Consider the following 18342-nt stretch of genomic DNA (forward strand, 5'->3'; position numbering starts at 1 on the left):
GCATACTTGGATGCCTCAGAATTAATAGAGTCAACCTGAGAAAACATCTGTAAGGTCAAAGAGAACTATTGTCCCCACTTCACCGATAGGAAATTGAGAGGGAGAGTTTGTACGTAGCTAAGGCACACTTAATTCTTTCATTTAGTTCTGAAACATCACTAGATGATTTTGATTTAGGGACAGTGACCTCTCCCCCTAAAGAACAGCTGACAAAATCTTAAACTGAACCGCTAGTATTTGTGGGTGCTGCCGAAGGGGATGATCCTGCTCTCTATCCTGTCCCAGGCTGTGCACTCCTGGTGCTTTTCCTGCGTTGGATCTAGTAGTTGTGCCACCAGATTCGCATGCTGAGCTGGCAGCTGCTGCAATGCCATTGCAAGATGTGATCCAAGCGGAAGGAGGGAAATGCACAGACAGCGATGGGCAGGGCAGAGCAAGATGGACTGGTTTGTGACAGCCTGCACATGTCAGGTATACTAGTGCAAACCACACTCTGAAAACTTTGACTCCTATAAGCAGATATTACCCTTACTGCAAGCCAGAGACACTGTCTGGCAACAATCTGCAATGTTTAGAGTGGGCCACCTGCTTTGGCAGAGGTACAGGAATGCAAACAGATTGCTACCACTTCTTACATCCAGCTCTCTGGTGGGTGGTGAGGCTGAGAGATAACATGCTGTGTGGGACCAGGGAAACATCTAACAGATTATGCATCTCATACAAAATGTGTCCATCTAACAGATTGTGCATTAAAAAAAAAAAAAGGACTAATCACATTAAATGGAATTCCTGTCAGTGTAGCATGTGAGGCAGTCTTCCTTGTCTATTCAGACCTGGTAAAATCTGAGTCAGCTGAAGTACTGTGACCAATTCTGAGCGCTTAAAAATGCAACTTGTTTGGAAAGGCTCCAGAGGCAAGCGATAAAATAATCAGAGGCCCAGCAAACATAGTCTGTTATGCTGGAACATCTATAGAGAGGCAAAACAAATTTCAAATATGTAAGAAGTACCTATAAAAAGGAAGGGAGAAAACTGTTCTCCTGTGCAATGACATGAGGGCTAGAATTAAGGCAAATGAGACATCAGGGTTAAACTACATATGCTAATTTAGTAATTGTAAGAATAGCAAAGTACTGCAAAAAATCACTCAAGGAGGATCCAGAATTTCTGTATTTAAAAGGTTTTAAGGGTATATAGGACAAAGAATAGCATGTAAAATCCAATGTATTTGGTTTAATAACCCCCACATAATTTGTTGAGTCTGCTGAACATGATTTCTAAGACTTCTGTATTCATTTTCTTCTATGGTTTACAACACTAATAATTTTTACAAAGTGAGAATTGTATCTCTGGCATTCTTTCTCAATTCAGGCTCTTGACAAACTATTGTTTTCCTCCCATTTAAATTTCATCAAGTGTCAAACTTTCCAGTCCATCTAAATTGCTAAAGTATTATTTCTAAGACTTGCTATCTCATGTCTAAATCAAAGCTAAGTCCTCTCCGTGCCTTTCTGCCATGGGTACCTGTCATCCTCAGCATGAGGAAATAGCTACTCTGAGAAAACTCTTCTGTTCAGCCTAACTCCATCACCCTCGAGGGTTCCCCCCACCCGCACCCTTGTCCCCTCTGTCTCCCTGTCAGGGTTTCATTCTTCTGTGGGGTTCTCAAGACAAACATCTCTCTGGACTCTCTGCTCCATCAGACCATTTGCTGCCTCTGCCTTTACTTGTACTCGTTGTTATGTGAATTTCTGTACTGAAAACATGGTATCTGCCATTTCTGGGGTCTCTGTCCCCTTTAAAGTTACTCTTTGTATACAACTTTCTGAAGTTTTCTCATAATTTCCACACTGTCGGCTGCGTTAATAAAGTAAACCTTTGACACGTTCTTGCCTTTTGTGTTTAAGTGTGTAATCAGACAGTCCTCTACACACAAAGATGCCAATTTTATCCAGTGGGATCTTGCCTTGACCCCCGTTGAGCCCTCCGTGTCGTGCTGACCTCTCAGCCTCAAGCAAAAGAGGAGACCCTAAGCTGTAGGGGAAAACATAAAAAAAAACAACCAATAATAACGTTCCTCAGTTTCCTGCGCGAGGAAGGCGGTAAAACCCGAATGAAAAAATTGAGTGACCCCGACGTGATTCGAACACGCAGCCTTCTGATCTGGAGTCAGACGCGCTACCGTTGCGCCACGAGGTCCTGTCGGGCAGGCGCAGGCCGAGCGTTACAACTCGGGCGCCGCGCGTCGCCGGCAGCGCAGCCTCTGCGCCCGGAGGGGCCGGGCGGGGGCGGGTTGGGCCGGCGCGGCCCCGGACCCTGCCCGCCCGCCGCCCCCCTGCGCCGGCCCCTCTGCTCCGGCACTGTTCCGTCACCGCCTTCCCGCGCAAGCACGTTAACTCTCCCCACCCACACCCCCGCCAGTGGTCCGCAGCAGCAAGGGCCTTCCGCCCCCGCTCCCTGGTGGTGCCGAGCTCGCCTCCCGTGTCGTTGCTGCCCTACGCAGGCTCGTGGGTCCATGCTCCCGCTGCCGGAGGTCGCCCCCGCTGTCCTTCCGCCCACAGAAAAACATTTATTGTCAGCCAATGGGGACATGGTTGGCGGATTTACTCATAAAATTAGTTCCGCAGAGGACCCTGTAACGGATTTCCTCGTTAGTATAGTGGTGAGTATCCCCGCCTGTCACGCGGGAGACCGGGGTTCGATTCCCCGACGGGGAGGCCGCAGGTTGTTTTTTTTTTCGTGCCTTTTTTTTTTCGTGCCGGCGAGCGGCGCCGTTTGTTGCCAGCGTCAACGGCTCGTGCGGGCCGGGCAAATAAAAATAGCGCGCTGCTGCCGCTCTCCCCGTCGGGGAATCGAACCCCGGTCTCCCGCGTGACAGGCGGGGATACTCACCACTATACTAACGAGGAGCCGCGCGCACCCCGAGCCCCCGCGCCGGCCCCTCCGGCTCCGCCCGGGAGCGTGCGCGGGTGGGTGTGGCGGGGGGAGCGCAGCGGGGACGGGGACAGGATCCACGGGAACGGGGACAGGATCCACGGGGACAGGCTCCACGGGGACAGGATCCACGGGGACGGGGACAGGGACAGGATCCACGGGGACAGGGACAGGCTCCACGGGGACAGGGACAGGGACAGGATCCACGGGGACAGGATCCGCGGGGACGGGGACAGGATCCACGGGGACAGGGACAGGATCCACGGGGACAGGATCCACGGGGACGGGGACAGCTCCGCACGCAGCCGCACGCGGAGCTGCGGACACAGATCCCTGGAAACTGCCGCGGGGGGAGCGGAGCGGCAGCGCCAGCTCGGGTGTCTTTGCGTCTGTAGTTCTGCATGTCGTTCACGCAGTTTCTTTTTAGGGGAACCTGAGAAGTGCTGGTGTCAGCAGTCCTTGAGGTTAGGGAACTGGAGCACCTGCTCCTTACCTACCTAAAAAAGGAACGAGGTAAATGGAAACCAGCTACTTTGAGATGCGAGAAAAAGGCAGAAGGACATGGGCTGACCACCTGGCTTGATGCTGACCCGGTCAGCAGAAACATGGCTGTAAATTTGTATCACAGTTCCATTAGACAAGAAACTATATTTAATTTGCTGACTTCTGAGATGAAGAATTAACACCACATAATAAACAAACGATTGGAGCAAATGGTGCTCTCTTTTGATGGCCTCCACTGCTGCTAGTATTTGCATAAATGAACCCCAGCTTAGCTTTTTCAGATAGTCATAGCTAAAGAGCAAACAGCTTCCTTTATGTAGACTTCTAAATATAAGTGACCTGTAAACAATGCATTTCTGAGAATTGGCCTACTCATTTAAACACTTGAATGTGTTTCTCAGTGGATGCAACAGATATAAATTTTGTCCTGAAAAGTGTAAAATAACAACCATAGTCTCATAACAATTTCAAGACTTTAGATGTAGTGTAATGAGCCATATTGTAGGGCTGTGATCTGGTGATAGGCTTTAAAGCTCCCAGAGCAGGATCAAAACCAGTGTTTCCAGGCTGGTCTGCACTTGCTGTACATGTTCAAATTTTATTCAAAAGATGTTAATTGTTTGCTTGAAGCTGGGAGACTTTCTGGTGGATCAAACATTGCCATTTTGCATTTTATAAGATCACACACACTTAGTTTAGATCTTTCTGCCTTCAATTTCTCAGTTCCTTCTGTTCATTAACACTTGTGGTCAGGGAGCTGAGCTTCAGACATCTTTATGTACCCCAAACAAGACTTATCCAAAAATACTTAAGAAGGGGAGCAAGAAGGGACATGGAGGTGTGAGTCAGCACAGCAAAGGGGATGTTTTGAAGGAAATGGACTATTATGAGGCCGCAATGATGTGCAGTTACAGAGCAGATACATTCCTTGTTAATTTGTTACAGAGACATGCAGATGAGAGCAGAACAGGTACTGGGAACTACTGTCAATGCTCCAAGATCTGTGGAAGCTCCATCTCCTCCTCATATCTACATGCAGCTATTTCATGTCTCCAGTTCTAACAATCTTATTGCAGTTTCCTCATCATTGCATCAGCTCCGTGTTTAGCCTGTCCCTGGTGGCTGCTAAAGCATGACTGGTGAAAATCACCTGGAAGAGGCCCATTACAGCCATAGGCAGGAGCAGGGCTGGCATCTAGCACATCTCTGTACCTGGATGCCAGTTGCCTCCCCTTCAGCTTGCTTAGCTGAAGCTCATCTTGCAAAATGTCCAGATGAGTTTTGAGTCTCATCATGGATGAGAAATTCCACGACCTCTTTGCCACAACAGGTTGTCCACCCTCACTGGTAAGAATTTCCACATACCCTTCTCCTTGGAATTTGCCATGTTGCAGCTTGATCATTTTGCCGTGCACCTCCAAGAAGCGTCTGCCTCCATCTTCTTTATTCCCTCCCAATGGGTAGCTGAAGACATAAGTCAGATCACCCTGTAACCTCCTCTTCTCAGGCTGAGCAGCCTTTCTCAGTGTCTCCCTGTTTGTCATGTGCTCCAGCTCTCTATTCGTTGGGTGACTCTTCACCAGACTCATTGTAGTTTGCTGGTATCTTTCTTGTTTCATCCTGCCCCGGGCTGTGCGCAGCTCTCCATAGGCAGCCTCACAAGTGCCAGAAGGGGATGGGGGCAGTAATCACTTCCCATGATCTAGCTAGACTGTTACTGATATTTCCCAGTGTATCACTCATTTTCATTGCTATAAGAGCAATCGCTCACTCAAGCCTGCCCTTGTTGTTCACTGGGACCTTTTCTGTAAAGCTGCTGTTTACCCAGTCACCTTCTGGCTGCTTGGGTTATAATATCCAAGGTGCAGGACTTTATGTTTGCCTTAATTGAATTGGAAGAAATTCACACTGGCCCATGTCCCCAGCCTTTCAGAGTTCTGCTAATGACAGCCCTGGCCTTGAGGGCATCAGCTGCTTCCCTCGATTTGATGTCATCCACCTGAGTCACCTGCTGATACTTATTTGCCTTGGCAAGTAACATACATTGTTATTGGCATGTTGAGGCGCATCACTGATCAGTGGTGGAGCCTCATGTAGCTGCAGAAATTAATTCTTCTAAATCAGTGAAAAAACACAAATCCTAGATGAGGAGGGAAGCCCTTTACTGGGTGTGGTCTTTAGGATGCCACAATCCTGAACAGCTGCAGCAACTTGAATATATTTGATTCTGATTAATCTTCATAGCTATTTTGTATGCTCTCCTTTCTGCCCATTCACACATATACAACGCTCCATCTGCTCTTTGTGTTTTATTCTCCTTTTAATTTGTGTCTGTGCCCTCACTCTGTGATGTTCACAGTGCAAGATTTAATGAGCTTTTCAGTAAGAACATACAAGTTATCAAATAGCATCTTAACTCACAGGGATTCTTTCTGTATAGTTCTGGCCTTATACAATTTCTGTCCAGGGTAATGGGTTTGTAGCGAGGTCTGTATAGCTCAGTGATCTCCTTCTGTGCTAATGTATTTTGATTTAGCTAGAATGAAGTTTAAGAAGTTATTAGAAAAATCCATTTACATCTCTTAGGGGAAGGAGTGATCAGGCATACTGTGTGAAATTAAAATTAAAATTTCAGCTGAAAAGCTGAAAAAATTCTGGGTAAAGAGGACTGTGACACTGTACATCAGTGTCTGGGGGATTAGTGGGAGGAGGGATTTAAGGGGCTTTCCCCTATTAGCCTAGCATAGGTTATTCAGTACTAAACACAGCACACAGCTGGGCAGCTTCCCCTCCGTGTTGAGTCATGTGAACTGTCTAATAAATGGAACCTTTTAAAAACTTGTTGGAAAAATCTCAGGGCTTGAATATTTATGTCCTAAGAATTTTGAAATTAAATAGACAAGAAAAGGCCATGCTGAATTGCAATTTCTGTTTAGGTCAGAAGTTGAACAGTTGAATCTGTTCCATTTTTATTCCTATAGCATGGTTTACATCCAGTGGATACTTCCAATAAGAATAAACTCCTTCTCAGAGGGGATCTGCATTCTCATCACTTGTCCTCAGAAGGGATTGCCTGACAAAAGTACTAAAGAAATACCATAAACATTGGAAAACAAAAGCTGGAAAAAGCTGGCTGGTTTTAATGAATAATTTCAACTTTACAATAGCAAAAACTGAGAGGTTCTGCTTAGAAATAGAAGGTAATTGAAGACTTGGCAATTAAAAGGAAGAGGATTTAAGTTCGTTTGCAGAATAAACCTCTCTTTGTTTATGAGAGATATTGTTTCAGAGTAATCTCAAAAGAGGGTTTGTGCAGCAAAGTCTTTAGATACATATCAGGACACTCCAAAATCCAAATAGATTGTGTAGAAACCTAATTATTCCATTTCTAATGGAGGTCTGGATACCACAGTATGTGTACCACATGACTACAAGTATTCTAACTTTCTAGCTGTGATGAAAGACTGCAGTAGACTCAAAAATTTCACTATTGGTCTGACGTGGTTTGAAATATGACATTTCTTAGAATCTTGAAATTGTCAATGACTAGCCTCAAAATAGACGTGTCACATAATGCCTATGAAGGAAAATTCTTGGGACAAACGTGGAAAAAATCAAATATTCTAATATACAGTTATAATATAAGAATCAGGACTGACATCCTATCCATTCTAGAAGTAAGCAACTGTCATTCAGTTTTTTAAAAAAAGGAATCATGAATGTCATAATGGATAATAATAAAGCTAAATGAAGTGTAGGGACAGGAAAAATGTGGAATTGTCAAACTCACAGAAAGTAACACAGGAAGAAGCATCATAGATTGAAGTTAGGCAACACAACAAAGATATCATGAGATAAAGGCACATGCAAAGAAATTAGTTATACTCTGAAGAGCATGGGGAGACTTTTAAACATATTGGTTTTACAAAACTATAAGTGAGTCTATATGCAATGAATTTATCTTGGAAATCATCACACTTTCATGCATTCCAATAAAGACGTCATGGACAAGTGCAGGCCAACTCACTACAATGGGGAAACAGGACAATGAAACCATAGATGAGCGTGGGGAGGAGTTGCTGTTAAGACCAAAACCTTGGTGCTTGCATAAGATATGAAATAAAAAATATACAGAAGACCCTGCAGAAGACAAGAGGAAAACCCAAACATTCTTCCACTTCAGAATGTACTAATGTTCCTGATCTTAAACAGTGCTTGCCTTTCTCTAACTTTGAAAGATTGCACTGGTGTAGTACTGAAAAATCAGAGGGTGAAGAAAAATCAGGGTGCAAAGAAAAGAAGGAATAGAAATTGGTTTTTATCTAGTAGTTAACACAAGGTAAACTGAGCTCATCTTGAAAACACTGTCAGAATGTGTAGTGAGAGTATAAAGGGAGTTTTCTGTATGTTTTGCTGCTTTTGTAAAGTTTTTGAGAAGTTCTAGCATGACAGAAAGCTATGCATCACTGGAAAATATACCAATGGACACGCAAACTTGGAGTTTCAAAAACACTGGGGCTGAAAGAGAAAGCAGGATTGTGAGCAGATACCGAAACATCACAGTGCATCATCAGGTACATTTTGTCTGTGGAAATATTGAACACAAAGTAGAAAGCATAACAAATGACAGTTTGGAATCTTCTACATGGTATGTGAGTTAATGGAGCTTATATAAAGAGTGTAATTTCTGTTAGCAATCTTGCTTGAAGAGTTTGACTAGAGAAGACCTTTGGGATTTGATAAATGTTTTGGGAAAAATAAAAATAAAAAATGTTTAAAACCCCAAAGATGCTAATAACAGTCTCAGCAAAAGGCAAAGCTGACAACTTACTTATTTTAACAACCAAACTAGGTCAAAGCTGCTAGCACTCTAGCAATTTGTTGTAGTGCAGGCTTCACTGTGCATTCCTGGTCCTCCAGTCTCCACCTTCATTGTATTGTGTGCAGGGAACAGAAGAACCTCTCCCTTTCTAGACAAAACTGTGGCTTCATAGGGTGGTAATAGTTTCCTCCCTTCTCCTTTCATAGGATAGAAGAACCACATTGTCATGGAAACCACATTCTTCTTTTCCTTACCTAGGGGTATACTCCAATGATTGCAGTAATCCATATGCACAGGAAAGCCTTGAGAAATCCCAAGTGGTCCTCATAACCAGTAAAAAGCAGTAAGGCATAATTCTCATTTCAGAAGTTGATTTTTATCTTTACCACGTATTGTGCTATTACTCCTATTTATGACTTCTCCACTCAGAAGGTTTTTTCTTCTTTTTCACTATTCTTCCTCTCCCCTCTCCCCTCCCCCTTTGTTTTGTTTGACTCTATCTCCTTAGGAAAAACCAGGATGCCCTATGTCCTTTCTAAGTCATGGAAGTGCAGAAGAATGACCTGAAAGCTCAAAGAAGCTGCTGGTCCTGTTCAGCCTGTCAGTGCTGGGATTGGCTTCTTTGGCTACTGACACAATTTTTGTTGGGTGAATGAGCAGTAGAAGGGAAGTGGATAGGTTTTTGGATTTAGCAGATGGAAAAAGGAAGATTGTAACAGCACAGAAGATGATATAAAATAAAATATTAAAAAGCCATTAGAGAAATTAATTTCCATTTCTGAAGTTATTAATGGCAGAGAAAAACCAAATATGTATGTTCAGCATGGGGGGCTCTGGATGTGATTGTTGGTTAACTATCTTGCTCAATTGTAAGAAGCCTGACACTTAAAAAAAGGGTGCAGAAATCGATCACAGCACACTTTGAATTTGAAACAAGAGATGAATATTTAAAATCGGTCAAATAGCCAAAACAAAAAATGAAGAACTATGGAGAATTATATGCTTAGAGCACAGCTACTTGAAATCAGATCTTTACTGTGTATTTGCAATATGTTGCCTGACAATTACCACAATACTCTTAATTCTAGAAAAATCAAAGAAAATTTGTTTAAAGAAAAGATATCAGATACATTGCTAGGTAGAGTCACAGGACATTTTACAGCTTTGTCCCAGCTGATGTGGGGGAAATGGTGATCTGCAACCACTGGTTTGGACATGGCCATTTGAAGAGATGAGAAAAAGGTTGAGGAATTGGTGTGGGGAAAAATACGGAGGGAGAGATTGTCAAGGTGATAATAAACGATCAAAATAAGGGGTTGTTAAAGTGCAGTTTTATGAAAAATAATGCACTTCCCGGGGGAAAAAAATATAAGCATGGTTGTTAAAATAATGTTTTTAATTTATGTTATTGATCTCCATTATGTGTTATTTTGCATGTGAAGAATTTTGCTTCAAAAGGCACAAACACGATGCTTCTGAAGATCAGTCTTTATGTCTTTTTTTGGAACTTAGCTTTTCAAGTTTTCAATCGCACTGGCTCCCTCTGGTGGAATTCTGAAGTGCTCTACTTTACAATCCAGTAAAAAAGTAAAATTACTGACTCACACTTAGTTTGATAGACGATACGTGTTGCTACTGTTTTATATAATTGTTACATTAAAATAGGGGAAAAAGAGAGTCATATGTCATAAATGTAATTCAGCTTACTCAAAATGAGCTCATAGAACGAAATGTTAGCAATATGGGTCAAAATGGCAGGAGAAAACATCTTTCATTTCCCCTCCCTCACATTCTCTAAACTGAAATCATGGATAGTATTTTGCTAGTATGTGTTTGGAAAGGAAAGGAGTTACAAAAATGTCATAAATATGGCACTGGCCTGTTTCACTTGGCAGCAAAAATCAGTCAGTCTCTTACAGAAAGTGTTCACAGGAGAATTTCCGTTTTGAAATTAAGTCACTTGGCAGTGGTTGCCACTTTCATCCTGAGAGCTCTCACCAGAGCTGAACCAGTCCATGGTGCATTCATCCATTTGTTATTGGTAATGAATATAGAAAAGAGAAAAGAAAAGATAAAGAGGAGCAGGAAATAGGGAAACTGGTTGACTCTTTCCCCTATTTATGCATGTGAGGACTTCCATTTTTGAGGACTTTGCAAAAGAATGAAACTAAGCCTTTCACCTAGAGTTGGGTAACTGTGTGGTTGCCCCTTCTCAGTGTAGCAAGACTGACTGAGAGGAAAAAAATGTTTAAGCTTGCATCATCACTCCATCCCAGTCTCCTGTCTCTGCAGTGTAAGTCCTCATTACTGGACATGGTAGGTTTCCCAAATGAATGTATGTTCCTGCCTCTTCTTTAATAGACACAAGGGTTCAAGAACTCTTGCCTGGAGCCAGAAAAGGGGAGTACTCTTTGTCAATTTGACTCTGCTGTATAAACATTCTCAGGTTGACACACTGATTTGCTTTTAATTATGGCACTTTAGAAACTTTGAAAAAAAGAAGACGTGAAAAAGTCTTTTTTTTCTGTAGAGTAACTGTTCATATTGGAAGAAATTATGTAGACTCCTTTGTTCATATGGATGAAGGGGCCACAGTCTCTTCTGACATAGTTTAAGAAAGGTAAAAAGGGAAATGCTAAAGATATTTTTAGAACCATTGCTCTCTTAGTGGCATGAAGACTAAGCTATTTGAAAGGGCTTCAGTGCTAAATACCAATAATATTTTACAATTTTGACAAAATTCTGCTGAAGATATCAAATTTTTGCTCAGTCTGACATGGGAAAAATCCTGACCCTACATAATTCTCTGTTTAAATAAAAGAATTTAAACTAACTTATGAGATTACTTTTTTTAAAATGAAATTATTGTTCCACTGAGTCTGAAACTTCAGCTTTTCAGAATTAATTCAGACAGGTTATTTCAGATTTTCACAAGAACTCCACAACCAGCAGTCTTATGAGTAAGAACTGTAAGAGCTGTGACTAGTGTACATAATTCTGCACACCTCAAAGTTCTTGGAACATTTCTTTAACCTGTAAGACACACAAAATCAGATAAGTATTATATTGCATGTGTCGATCTGTTAGTCAAACATTTGATACAGACTTTAGTAATGTTAAATCTTGTTTCTTCTTATGCAGAAGTCCTGTATTGTTCAGCTAATTCTTTACCTGACATTTCCACAGTGAATATTTGTTTTACATCTACAAAGCTCACTAGTTTTGGACAATGCCTTTTTGTTTTTAAAACCAACTGTGTTTCAGCTGTGTTTAAAAGGCAAAAGTTATTGTGACTATGCATAAAGAATTGAAAGTCATTCATAACATATGATTAAAAGCTGAGTTTGACTACTTTCAAGAGCAGTATGTGTTAATCAGAGAACCTGATAGATAGTGAACTTTAGTGCACTCCTAGGTTAAGAGTGTGCCAAAGAGACCTGTACAGTGCAAGAAAAGAAAAGAAGAATGAAAATAATGTTTAGAAACCAGAAGGCATGTCTAAATCGCTTAGATACACAACATTGTAAAATTGCATGCAAAAAGAGCTAAAATAAGTATAATTGTCAGCAACTATTTGCAAAGCAACTCTGCCTCCTATAGAGACTTAAAAATGTAAACTCATAATACTTTAAAATTTACTTATAAGGAATAATTATATTAGTATTTTTAATAGTAGTTAATTTCTACTAATAAATACACTCCTCCCCATCAAATAAATAAGGATTATTATATTCAGAATGTATCTTTTCCTGAAGGCATTTTTTTCAAACAAAGGAGGGAAAATAAACTCTTTGTATAGGGACTCTATTCCAGTACAATGCTGAATGCAAGCTTCTTCCTTTTTCTTCTGTATTGATCTGGGTTATATTAAGGATAATTTCAGGATAAGTGGCAAACATGAAGGCAAGAACAAAGGTATTTAACTCTTAGGGGTGTGTCAGTCTCTAAACCTGAAATCACTTCTACATTGTCCATCAACTGGTACAACCCCATGGAATATTTAAAAGTTTAAGGGATGCAACTTTGTGAAATTATTTAGATCAGTCTGGGAATCTGACCAAAAGACATAAATTCAGGGCAGAAGTTGTATCGGAAGATAGATCAATGGATTCATTGAGCAATCTTCTGGTCATCACTCTTACTCAGAAAAAAACCTTTGCATGTGCAGGAGAGAGTTCCTGAACTTTGACTATTTCATTGAATAACATTGTATTTTCTTTGGATGAAAGGTTAAAATACAAAATATACAGGTTTGGGGAGAATTTTTAGGTAAATTAATTATGAACATTCTATACAGCTTTCATTCGTTTCATATACCACCTCCTGTAACTGCAGCATGGCAATTTGTTTTCCCTACATTTGCAAATGAAAGAACAACTCCAAAATGGGCACTATGAGGCCCATAATATTTCTGTTCTCTTAACAGGAGACATGCTTGTGTGTAAAGTTTAAATCTAGACCTGCGTTTCCTTACAATTTAGGGAGGGTCAGGAGAGCATTGCAGTTCTGCAGACCGGATGCAGAACTTTGGCTGAGATACTTGGGAGAAGGAAGTTGTGGATAGATACATATCTCAGATTCTAATGCCTTTGTGTTTCAGGATGCATTCTGAAATTGGGTGTTGCCTTGTACAAGTTCCAAATTTAAACTTCCTCTGTGGTAAAACAATTCGTTTGAGATTTTGGTGAGTGAAATAAAAATGATTCATGAATTTTGAAAAGACAAGGTAGTGAAAGCTATAAAGAGGAAAATATACACAGAACACATGTGAAGAGGATGTGAAATTTGGAAGGCTGAAACTCCAGTTTCTCCAGCCCATAAACTGTATTTCCTTCATGTATTCAAATAATGCAGGCAAGAAATGCTTGTTGTGCAGTGTGCTGTCTCCCTTTGACAGGTCACTATCTGAAAGGGAAAACAGCATGAAGTTATGCATGAAGAATGGCAGTTTAGTGGCTAGTTCTATACGGATGGATATGGTACAAAAAAAGGATGGGGATGTGTGATGGTATCGGGGCTGTCCAACAGCAGCAGGCGTGCCACGCACGCTGTCAGGAAGTCAGAGATCCCAGCAGGTGCTTGCGCCTGCATTCATCAGCCCTCTCTGCATGAAACGTGGTGCCCACATTGTGACTGCTCCTGTCCCAGCTCTTAACTGCAGTCCTTAATGAGAACACTGTGAACACTCCCACTCTGTGTAGGCACTTGCACTGGTTTTGCCTGGGGGAGAGTTAATTTTCTTCACAGTAGCTGCTATGGGGCTGTGGTTTGGATTTGTGCTGGAAACAGTGTTGATAACACAGGGATGTGTTTGTTATTGCTGAGTAGAGCTTACACAGAGCCAAGGACTTTTCTGATTCTTACCCCACCAGAGAGGAGGCCAAGGGTGCACAAGGAGCTGGGAGGGGACACAGCTGGACAGCTGACCACACTGACCAAAGGGGTATTCCAGCCCACAGGGCATCATGCTCACATAAACAGCTGGGGGAAGAAGGAGAAAGTGAGAGACGTTTGGGGAGATGGTGTTTGTCATCTCAAGGAAGCCTTGCATGTGATAGAGCCCTGCTCTCCTGGCGATAGATGGCTGAACACCTGCCTGCCTATGGGAAGCAGTGAATGAACTCCTTGTTTGGCTTTGCCTGTGTGTGTGGCTTTTGCTTTATCTGTTAAAATGTTTCTCTTTATCTCAACCCCTGAGCTTTCTCACTTTTCTCATTCTCTTCCCCCCAGCACTGGAGGGATTGAGTGAACGGCAGCGTGGTGCTTAGCTGCTGGCTGTGGTTAAACCACAACACTGCAGAGTGACAGAGGCAGCATTTCAGTGAGAGGCTAGCAGAGTGTTACTCTGGGCTGCCTGCAGTGTCCAACATCAGGTGGGATAAAGGAAAGCTTGTTGACAAGGAAATTGTTTCTTGTTTTGTATCTCCCTCCTCATCCCAAGAAGTTAGTTTCTAGAATTTTTTGTTGTTTCAGTGACACAGAAATATTATCTACCTTGACTTTTTTTTTTTAATTAAGCTTGTCTGTAGGAAGATTGTCATACACAAAAATTTCCATTTATATTCTTGTTATATTATTACAACAGTTACATTGAATGAATATTGGTTTATATTGAAATGCTTTTCATTAGGTAATGTAATTGATGCATTTGGTGCTACCACAAGGAACTCCCAAGAAAAGGGAATGGTTTAGCTTAATATACTACGTATGAACTCTTTCCAAGCCTGCATGGCAATTGCTCACCCTTCTGTCTGAAGCAATGGTCTTTTGGCAGAGGCTTAATGGCTGCAATTCCATTGGGCAAGCTAAGGCTCTGTTTTTCACTTAGAGAGTTATTGTCTTAATTCTTTGTGTCTGGATGATCACAGAGAATGCTATTAATAATAGATTGGAGATGAAAAATAAGAGGGTCTATTCATCAAAGACCATATCCAAAGGATGTAGGAACTCTGGCCAGCTGGACTGATTGTTTTATGCAATGACTGTGTCATTTGTACAGCAGATGCCTAATAGTAGCTGCTGAAGTCACTGAACTGCATTTTTCTCTGGAATATGTAAGCATCTTACCAACTTTGCAAAAAGATACATTTTCATAGATGAGGCTGAGTTTCATAGATGAGACTGCTGTTGAGCAAGTAAAGATGTTATATGACTTAATTTTATTGTATGACTCTAATCCAAATGCAGAAAAACTGGAATAAAGAAGAAGTTTGTAGCAGAAGGTAGCATGAGACGAAAGACTCAAAAAGGTTTTGGAAATATTTTTATTATGAAGGGTTCTTCTATCAAGTATCTGGCTATGGTTCCTAGATTTATCTGAAGGGGAGACATTTTTCATCATTTGAAGTGCTTTAAAATAGCTGACCTTTTAAATACCCACTATTTGCTCTTCTACAGGCTGTGGTGGGAGAGGATTTTTTGTTGTTCTGCAAACAGCATCATTTTCTCCTATACACAGACTCACAGGAGGAGTACATCTTAGAGGAGGAGGGGTTTGGGAAAGGTGTGGGAGTCAGACAACTGGTGTGCTGGAAGCAGCAGAAACCACAGGAACAAAAGAGCATGGGGCAAAGTATTTTGGAACAGAGTTTGCAAACAGTTATCGATGTGAGCAGGGACTGATAGATGGCCCAGATTAGTGTATGAATGTAATGGGACTTGCTCTGCAAGATCAAAATAGCAAATGCCCCATTATGGCAATTATCAACTGGTAAAAGCACAATAGATGAAGTTGATAAAATACTTCTATGTTCATTAGCCTCACTATGTGCCAAATGTGTTATAGGTCACCATATGCTAATGCTTTACCTGACAAACAGAAAATGTTAATGGAAATTATAGAAAGACAAATGATAAGGAGGCCAATTCATGTTCAACCATTACAAATCAAACTAAATGTTCAGCCTACAAATACTTGGTGAATCTGTGGTCATCATCCAAAATTATTTCTTCTGATTCAAGTGTTGAGGGCATTTAGGTCAGGCAGCATCTTTCTTGCAACTTGGCTACTGGGAGCCAAGACAGAACCATTTTGATTTTTAACTCAGGGAAACAGAGAGCTAATTCATTTGGCCTTGAAAAACATTGGAAGGCAAATAAATGATCAAGCATTGTCAAGCATTCTTCAGGGAAAAGCCATTTATAATCAAGATTTGCAAAATGAAAGACAGAAATAACCTGGGCTGAACTAAACTGCAGCTTTTTAACAAGAAAACATACTAATTTTATTATGTATGTGTGGGTCCCTGCCTTCTGTCAAATGTCTTAAGGTTTTGCACGTAACTATTTTACCTATGTTAGATTTTTGATGTAACATTTTATTAAAGTAATTACTTTTTTGTTCTGCTCAGGAAAAAGCCTTGAGCACATCAGGAAACAGTGGATTCCGATATGTTTTTAAGAATTTTACCATTTCCCTTTGTGGCTGAGGAAGGGTTTTAATATTCACTCAAAGGTCTGGGTAGAAGAGAAGGTATAGACTTTTGCGAACATGGAATACATCCCCTCCAGAATGGTACTAGTTAACAAGCTATAGGGAGGAATGACTCTTTTCCAGATCTTTCTCAAATCCTTCCAGGCAAGTCCTTCCAAAGCTCTAAAGAGCTCTTCAACACTTACATTCAGAAGATCTAAGGGTTCTAATTACAACCAGGTCTTTACCACTGACACAGATGATGATGATGAGACAATGAGATCTCAGTGTGTTCCTTCTGTTTTTATTAACCTACAACGAGTGTTACAAACATAACTGACTTCTATTGATTGCATATGCCACCACAGGATACTATGATACTTAGGATACCAGCAAAAAAACTTAAATAAAATGCTGATTTGTGTAACTGCTCTGATCTAAATTTGGTGCTCATTTCTAGTTTAAGGCCTCAGAACAGAGATATACCTGTACAAACTCTTTGGAGTCATTACATTTACCTCAAGATTAAAGCCTATGTAATGCTGGTGCTCAGGAAAAATTATATGTTACCTGGAGAGGAATAAAAACTCAACAGGAAAAAACAACACAATAACAGCAAAAAAATGAAGATGTAAAAAGGAATGGGTTGTTTTTGAGGTTAGTGGAATGGGGCCCTATGGCTAAACCCAGCTGGCCTGGAGGAAGAGAAAAATAGGGTAAATAAAAATATGTAAATAAGAAGCATTGCCAATTAAGTTTTAACATGATTTGAACAAGAAAGTAGCAATATTCAATAAAAATCTAAGTATTAACTGGCAGGGGCAAAGATACGTAAGCTGGGAGTTCTTAAATAACCAGCACATATATTTGGTATTCTCAGGAATGTATTTCTTCCAAGAAGAATTTCAAAACATAACACCATAATTTCAACAGTTCTCCCATTCTCTGGACCAGATTGTCTTCCCTTTTTTGAATCTCTGCATGCTTTAATAGCTTCAAAAATGTTGCAGAGGGACAGGTAAATTGTTCTGTAGTTAACTCTTGCAGATAGAATTTAGGAGAGATTTGGGAGAAAGAAAAACAAATTTATGAATAAAGAAAGAAAAAGTAGTAATAGAGATCAAAGTATGCTTTGGGGCAAGCAGTTCTTTATGAGTGCAGCAGGTGCAGCAGGTGATGTAGCTTTGCTGTGCAATGAGGGTAAGGTAGCCTACTGTGCACCACCCCGAGGCACAGTAGTGCCTTAGGAGTGTCACCTAAGCCACACATACTGCCTTGCCACAGCTTGTGGGAATTGAAGAAAATAGTCTTGTGACAAACTTAGGGGCCAGAAAGGCTTATCAAATTCCTTTGAGCTTTTTCTAAATAATGCCACCAAAGTGACTACTCCAGCCTTTGACCAGTGCAGCCTCTATGGGTAGGCTGAACTACAGGGCACTTTGGGACAGTGAATGTCTCCTGTCCTTTGCCTAGTGTTCAAATGGGAAATTGCTCATTAGTGAGTACTAACACTGACTCCAGCTCACAAACTTCTCATGATTCATATCCTCTGTCAAATGGGGCTTGAGAGCCTTGGGCGATTCATAAGCCGTTGAAGTTGCTCTGCTGCTACCGTGTCACACAGTGTGTTACGGATTAGCAGTGGCACTGTGTCAGTGGCACTCTGGTCTGCTCCTCAGCCACCAGAGTGATGTGGTGGGACAGAATGGCTACAGAAGGATTCAGCGGTCCATCTAAACTGGCCTCAGCTGGGAGAAGGAGGCAGTGGGACCTTGTGGGTGTAGTGTAACCACCTGCTTGTGAACCTGTGCTTATGTCCCCTCTCTTCAGATGTCAGGGGAGTTGCTTTTCGTGATATGGAGATTTTGGTATGCTGCTCAAAGACTCTGAAATATTATGCACATTGAATAACACATATAATAGATATTGCATATCATTAATATGATATTGCCAAATTAAATTTTAATTTCATTTATTTTGAAGTTAAAACCTATTTAAGATGTCAAATTATTAGGATACACTTCATAGATTAGACTTTTGCATATTATCCAGACAGAAAATCCAGCAATTAGACATGGAGCCAGAGAGTTGTACAACCACAGTTATGGGATTTAGAGCGTTTCACAGAAATATTTTAGAGTTTTTAAATCTGTGTTCCAACTGCTGCCCT

At 41.2% G+C, this 18342-nt stretch overlaps 3 non-coding genes across 3 annotated transcripts; 1 reads left to right on the plus strand and 2 right to left on the minus strand.

The window, feature by feature from the left end:
• Positions 1 to 2127: 2127 nt before the first annotated feature.
• Positions 2128 to 2199, minus strand: TRNAW-CCA (transfer RNA tryptophan (anticodon CCA)). Its single transcript has one exon. It is a non-coding gene; the product is annotated as a tRNA-Trp (tRNA).
• Positions 2200 to 2645: 446 nt separating this feature from the next.
• Positions 2646 to 2717, plus strand: TRNAD-GUC (transfer RNA aspartic acid (anticodon GUC)). The gene has a single exon. It is a non-coding gene; the product is annotated as a tRNA-Asp (tRNA).
• A 120-nt stretch (positions 2718 to 2837) lies between these two features.
• TRNAD-GUC (transfer RNA aspartic acid (anticodon GUC)) lies at positions 2838 to 2909 on the minus strand. The gene has a single exon. It is a non-coding gene; the product is annotated as a tRNA-Asp (tRNA).
• Between the last annotated feature and the right edge of the window lie 15433 nt (positions 2910 to 18342).

Source organism: Anomalospiza imberbis, chromosome 5 (assembly GCF_031753505.1).
Source record: "Anomalospiza imberbis isolate Cuckoo-Finch-1a 21T00152 chromosome 5, ASM3175350v1, whole genome shotgun sequence".
NCBI classification, from domain to species: domain Eukaryota; kingdom Metazoa; phylum Chordata; class Aves; order Passeriformes; family Viduidae; genus Anomalospiza; species Anomalospiza imberbis.